Genomic DNA, 7,271 nt, shown 5'->3' with positions numbered 1-7,271 from the left:
GCCTCTCACGGCAGTGGCTCCCTCTCCCTCGCCTCCCACAGCCTCCACCGCCAACCTCTCTGTCATCTGGTGCGACAGACAGCGAACCCGCAGAGAAAGCGCCGTCATTTCCACCGCATGCATCCAAGGCCAGAGGTCAAGGGCACAACAGTCTGGTGAGCCCGGGAGGTGGGGTTTTCCAAAGAGCGGCAAGGACACTTTTCACAGGTCAGGACTCCAGACCCATCAAGAGCAGGAGCGCGCTGCGGGGCCGTTTTGAAACAACAGCCGAAGGGGGAGGTGAGGTCCCCGCACCTCCCTGCCTGAACCACCTCCCTCAGCACTCGAGGGGGGTGCCACGGAAGACCACGTGGAGCACCACTCTGGGCCTTGCCGGCCGGAGGCTGCCCATCCCACTCTATCCGGTGCTTTTCCACGAGAGGACAGAGCAGCCGGCCAGGTGCTGTTGCGGACCTGCGGTGAGCGAGGTGAGTTTCCGGCCGTCACTCCAGATGCCCACGGCTTCATGAATGAAACTGGAGAATAATCACGGACGCTCGCACCCCCACCCATGAGCCATACGAGTGGCTCCATTTTGCTTAATATCTTCTTCCTGTTGTCACGGCCCCAATAGGCACACGCGACACCCCAAAACACCTCTGTGGGTGCAAGGTGAGAATAAACCGCTTGGTGTGGGCGCCCGCCCAGTAACGGGGAGACTACAGTTGTACAACTAATACCACATTTAGCAAATTAAGACAACTCAGAAAGGTTAAAGTGATTTTCTCCACTCATCCAAATTCTGCTCTTTCCATCCGTCTTTCCCTCTTTTGTCCTTGCTTTCTCTCCTCCTCCTCGTCCTCCTCGTCCTTCTTCTTCTTCTTCTTCTTCTTCTTCTTCTTCTTCTTCTTCTTCTTCTTCTTCTGTCTCTCTGTCTCTGTCCCTCTCTGTCTTTGTCTCTGTCACTTTTTGCCCCCGCGTCTCCCCACCCCCCATATGTGTATTTTCAGCCCCTCCGGCTGCTGACTAGGGCCAGAACCAAACGCTTCGGGGTCACTGAAACCCATGATTTCACTGAATGATTACTGGAAGGTTATTTACCGGTGTTCCTAGTCGATGAAATGAACCTCGTCCAATCCAGGTCCGTGGGGCGCGTTATTTTAAGAGGACGCGGGCTAGCTTTATTGACACGTGCGCCTTGGAACCTGTAGCTTTGCCCTCATCTCTCTGGCTGCCAGCCCGCCTGGGACAGAAACACCCTCGTGGTGCAGCTGTCCCCTCTCAGACCCTCGAGCCATTTGTCACGCGCTCGGGCGAGGCTGCACCGGGGCCCGCGGACGACCCTCGCCCCGGGGTGAGAAGAGGGGCATCGCGCGGCGCGGGGAGGGGGACCCCGGTAATAATGGTACTCCCCGGTCCACCTCTGCCGCTTGGCCACCGCGCCCCTACCCGGCGGCCCTCCTTCCCTCCGCTGGGCGGCCAATCAACAACCACAGCGGCTCCGGCGAGACGCCCCGCCTCCGCGGCCCGGCCCCGCCGCGCCACCCTTCGCCCCCGACCCCGGGGGATTCAGGTGAGCCAGGTGCGGCCGGGGAGGGGTGGAGTGCAGAGAGTGCGCGGCCCCCCATACCCGCTCCCGCCCCGGCCGGCTCACGCCCACCTGCGCCCCGCTCCCCGCGCGTGCTGCCCCTAGGCGGCGGGTTCGAGCCCGGGCCCCCAGCTCCTTCCCGGCTGGCCCCGCGGGCGGCGAGCGCCCCCCTTGGGCGGGGAGAGACCCCCGCGGCGGCGGCCGAGCGCTCCGCCACCCTGGGCTGCCGGGAGCTCAGTCGGAGCCCTGCGCGCGCCCGCCACTTACTCTTGGGTGTTGAGGCAGGCGTAGAAGCCAGCCATGGTGCTCCGCAGCTGCCGCGCTGCCCAGGGGCGGGCATGCCGGTGGGACAGCTCGGCAGCCAGGGGTCCGCGCGCACGGCCCACACCCGAGGGCCGGTGCACTAACCAGACGGAGTTTCTGCTCTGAGGCCTCTCGCTGTCTTCTGAACGAGGTCCAAAAAGGGCCGGGCTTGTTCCTTACGAGGCTGGGAACTGTTAACTCCCCTTTCTCCTCTGCCTCCGACTTGCCGCGACCACAGCATCCTCGGTGCAAAATACCAGATGCTCGGTCTTAGGCCGTCTGTGTCCCCGCAGGGCTCACGAGGGTGCGGGGTCTTTAGGAGGGGAAGCTCTCTAGGGACTTAGCCGAGACCTTTGCCCCCGGGGAAAGAGACGGACACTCACCAGCTTTGGGAAGGCAATGTGAATAATTCACTTTCTGGCATTTTAGATGCTGCAGGCTGGGGGGGTGGGAGGGGGGCAGAGGGGAGAAGAGAGAGGCCAGGCAGATTTTAAAAAGCAAGGTTGCAAACATCCCCCCCCCCAATCTGAACACTACTTTTGACCCTTCTGAGCTCTTCTCGTTCAATCTTAAGGAGAACGATTTACACCCTAAGCAAGGCTGGAGTCACAAAGCAGAGAGAGAGAGAGAGAGAGAGAGAGAAGAGAGCATGAATGTCCTGTCTCAGTGCCCTTCAGATGGAAGTCCCCAGCAAAGACATGCTGTGTATGCACAGTAGATCCCCATTATCACACAGTTTATGGATTCAGAGATCCGGCTGCTCAGGTTGTGTCTGCAGAAAACCGAGAGAACTAGAGAAAGAGCAAAAGTGCCACCTAAGGCTTGTGGCCTGAAAGACCCAGGAGGGGCCTCTTTCCCAACCCCAGTTCAATAAAAAGGCATCCTTGCCCTGGCATCTGAGATCTGGAGGCAATATTTGATTTTGCAATATTTTGCAATATTTTGATTTTTGAAGTGTCTGATGACAGCATGAAAAGCAAAGCAAACGTAGGTGCGGGCTTTGAGCTTTTCAAAAATTACTGTGAGAAATCAAGGGTTTTTTTAAAGGTCAAGATCTCTCCTGTGTGTGCGCTCGGGGGGGAATCATTAAACACTGCAGGACTGGGCCTAATCTGACTGCCTTTCTCAATCTGCCTTCTCTGGATTAGAAGAAAGAAGAAAACCAGGTCCTGGCCCCCTGGGGTCTTAGCCAGTCTGTCGCAGGGGGACTTCTTTTCCCTTCCATCTGTGATAGGCAACACCCTGCTTCTGAAATTTCATTGGGTGTCTAGACTGGACTCTCGGGAGCAGGGCAGTGTGTGGGCCCCTCTCTTCTTAACTTGGTAGTGGGGGGGTGGAGCATAACTGCCCAAGGACCAGATTTACACGGTGCATGCTGAATCCTTACCTGTGGCTAAGATTTCTAGCAAGAATTTCTTTCTAGCTAGAGTTTATGGTCAGTTCTCCATGATTCATATGTGGCTTGCCCACTTAATGGAGTTTCTGGAATTATGATTTAATCAACGCATAACTTCTGTCTACCCCCAGTTGTCATGTCAGTGGGTGGTTAGAAAAGACCAATTTTATTATTATTATTATTATTATTATTATTATTATTAGGAAGGACCAGTTTTAATACTGGCCAGAGAAGAAGCTAATTAGGGAGGCAAATCTGTGTCATTCCCCTCCCACTCAAAGAGAACACACTCCAAAAACCACAGAATTTTTTTAAAAGATTTTATTTATTTATTTGTCAGAGAGAGAGAGAGTGCACGAGCAGGGGGAGCGGGAGAAGCAGGCTCCCTGCTGAGCAAGGAGCCTGACGTGGGGCTCAATCCCCGGACCCTGGGATCACAACCTGAGCCAAAGGCAGACACCCAACTGACTGAGCCACCCTGGCGTCCCTCACAGACTTTTGTTTTTCGACTACACGTGCTTTGTGATCATTGGGCCAACTCCTTTCTTCCATTGCTAGGAATAATCAGGAGCGGAGGGTCCACAGAAAGTCTCTCCTGGAATTCCCAGACTGCACTTATGGCTCCTTCTCCTGAATTCTCACATCACTTGTGGTCAGGGCTCTGGAGCCAGAGCTGGGTTCAAATCCTGCTGAAGTTTCTNNNGTGTGATAGCTGGATCGGGATTTTGTGAGCAAAAAGGTTCTTAAGAGGTCCGTGCTGAAGTATTTAGAGGTGAAGTGTAATGATGTCTGCAATTCACGCTCAAGTAGGTCAGGGGGAAAAATGGCTTGGGGTGTGTGTGTGTGTGTGTGTGTGTGTAGAGAGAGAGACAGGGAACGGAATGTGAGAGCGCATGTAGTAAGACGTTGACATTTGGTGACCGTAGGTGAGCCTATATGGGTCTTCATTATACCAGTCTTACAACTTCCCTGTAGTTTGCAAGTGTTTTCAAAATTAAAAGGTGGGGATAAAGTCTTAGTTCTTCCTGCCCTGATCAACTGTGGCAGCAGCAAATTATTTACTCCTTGCAAATCTGAGTTCCCTCGGCTCGAAAATGGACATATTAATAGAACCTCCCCGCATAGGGTTGTTGATGGGAATTCAATTGAGAGAACTAATGTCATGCCCTTCACATGGTACCTGTCCCTTAGGAAGGCCTCTAGAACTGGGAGCAGTTACTATTATCATGCCATCGTCATTTCACATGTGGTTATATACTGTCTCATTGTCCTGGCGTGTTCACATGCAGAATCCTATATCCTTCACTCCAATTTTAAGCCTCCAGAGGGCAAAACGCATTTCTCAAACTTTTTCTTGTATCTACTGTAGTAGCTGGCATGGCCCTGCGTAACCCGGAGCTAGTGAATGGAATACCTTCTTGCGTTAACTCGGATGTTAGGTACCGGTCCGTGAAATCTGTGGTCATATAACATTGCCTGGAAAATGGTCGCATGTCCAAGGGCCAGCCATTCCTGAGGACAGACCCATAGAAGAGAGTGTCAGCATTGCACAGTGGGTGCTGGGTAAGAAGGCAGGCTACCAAGACAAGTACTGCAGAATAGGTTTCGTAAATTCTTCAGATTGAAGGTAGATACATTCATGCACCGCCAGATTTTTGGAAAGAGTGTTCACCTTTTTTTAAATCCCAGGAGGGCTTACATTCCGCTGCTTGGCTTGCCAGATGAGGAGGACCTCTACTAAGAAAGTTAGGCACATCCTTAGGATGCCAGGCCAACAAAGCAGATTTCCAGGGGTAGCGGGATACAGCTGCTCCCTCAACAAAGGGGAGAGCACAAATACTGCGAGCGACCCCTCCCCCCAGTTCTTGGATGAATGCCTCCATTGCTTTTGGAGGGAATCTGATCTTCCCGGCTCCAACCATTGATTCCAGTGAGTCTAAAACAGGCAGGATAAATTCAACTGAAACCTTCAGGACTGACTTCAAAAACCCTGCCAGGACCTTTAAACATCTGGCTCTCTGTGAGCACTAGAGCCTAAGATGGAGAATAGTGAGACTCCCTCACTTCTGAGCACATGCAAACCATTCCAGAAGGTTCCTCTCAGTCCGTGTCTCTCTTCCCTTTCCTTTTGGCTTCTGTCTCCTTCCTTCCTCTTTTCTTCTCCCCTCGGTTCTACCTCCTGAGGCTCACTGAATGAGTTCTCTTCCTACTAAAGGCTGGCAAAGAAGCAGTGGATTTAGGGGTTAGAAATGAGAGAGACAAAGCCATTTAGTGTCTGTATCCGGGTGACCCTGCCAATCGCAGCATCCCAGATAGAGTGACATCTCATGAAGCCTGGGAGGCCAAGCTAGAGAGCTGGTTTATGGCTTCTATGGAGCCATTCATCCAGACATCTCAGCACGCCTACAGAGTATCTGCCCTCACAACGCCCTGGGGGGGTCTGCAGGCCAGTGGGATTCAGAAATTAAAGACCGAAAGAGCCAGGAACATCTCTAAGGGAGCAGGACTGGGGAAAACTATACTCTGTGGGGCAGAGACGTCCCCCATCCCCAACATTTATAAATAGGTCAAGTCTGATGTAGATTGGCCTTCAGGGTGGAGGAGGTAGAAATGGGGAGGGGGAACCCAGTAACTGGGGAGGGGAGGGACGCCTCCCTGGGGTTGGAGGGATTAAAGGCGGAATGCTTACATAGCAGGCATTTGCTAAGAGTAGTTCCCAGTCCTGCCTACTTCCTCCTCCTCCTCCTCCTCCTCCTCCTCCTCCTCTTCCTGCCTTTCAGAGTCATTGAGTATCTCCTTCCACCTAGACACCTTAGATCGGGGATTGGAGGGGACAACCAGGAAATTACCATCCCTTGCCACGCTCCAGGCTTGTCCTTGTGGTGGAGAAGTGCAACCAGTTTTGGAGGAAGTCTGGGTTATATAGAATGTTTAGAATGTGGTTTTATTACTCTCAGGCTATATATCCAATAACACAAACTTGGTCCCAGGTGTGGGCCTGACTGAACAGACAGAGAAGAGTTTGCAAGAGGCATCGTGGAATGTGTCTGAACACGCACCCATCCAGCCGCCGGCCGTTTTCTCAAGTGGAAACTGGAGCTCAGATGGGGCCAAAGATGTTGGGAGAGAAGGTGCAAGGATGGCGGAAGGTCCTTGCCAGCTCCTTGCTGAGTGCCTTCATTTCCTTTCCTCTGGCCAGGCGAAAACTCCAAAACGATCCCCTCCACTCTGCCCTCTGCCTGGCCCTCAAAAGCCTGGGGGTGGAACAGTGCTCAGGAAGCAGGAATCAACGTTCTTTTCCCTCACCTCCAGCCATGGCCAAACTAATGATCTCCAACCTGCAAATCACCGGGAAAGAGAAAGCACACACATTTATCACTCACACTTCACTTAGCCCAAAGCTTGGAGGTGTGAGGCAGCTGGGGCCCCACAGCTGCCACCTCCACGGTCAGAGACCCTGCCAAGCGTCACTTCCCCTATAAGCAGCACGGTCCAAAGCCTGCATGTCTCCCTCCATCCAACCATCAGCCCAGGGGGCAAAGGCCCAGCCAGGAATGCCACCCCCACTGGAGGGGGAAGATTTGCTTGGCACGGTAAATGGGGTTTTTACCACCTAGTCAGGCCCAGAACTGCTCTGGCTTCCTCGCACAGGCAGCCGAGAGGGAAGCGACCCCCCCCCCCCGGGTCTGGAATCAGTGATTCACACCAGCCTACCCAAACTGCCTCCTGCTGTCATTTTATTTCCCGCATTGCTTAACATCCTGGAGAAGGAGTTCCTCATCCTTCCTCCCAAGTCTTCAGCATCCTGAGTTGAATGACTGGTCAGTAGGACAAGGAAAGGCATGTAGCCAGGGCAGCTGGCCTCTAAGAATCTCCCAAAAAAGAAAGAAAAAAAAATGGTTAAAAATTCTAATGGCACCCAAAGGTATAAAATAATGAAACATGAAAGACCCCTCTCTACCTTTCATCTCCCAAAGTTCATACCCTACTTCTCGGGTTCCTTCC

Source organism: Ursus maritimus (assembly GCF_017311325.1).
Source record: "Ursus maritimus isolate PB19 chromosome X unlocalized genomic scaffold, ASM1731132v1 scaffold_X1, whole genome shotgun sequence".
NCBI classification, from domain to species: Eukaryota; Metazoa; Chordata; class Mammalia; order Carnivora; family Ursidae; genus Ursus; species Ursus maritimus.
The sequence above is the reverse complement of the archived record's forward strand: the minus strand, read 5'-3'. Positions refer to the sequence as shown.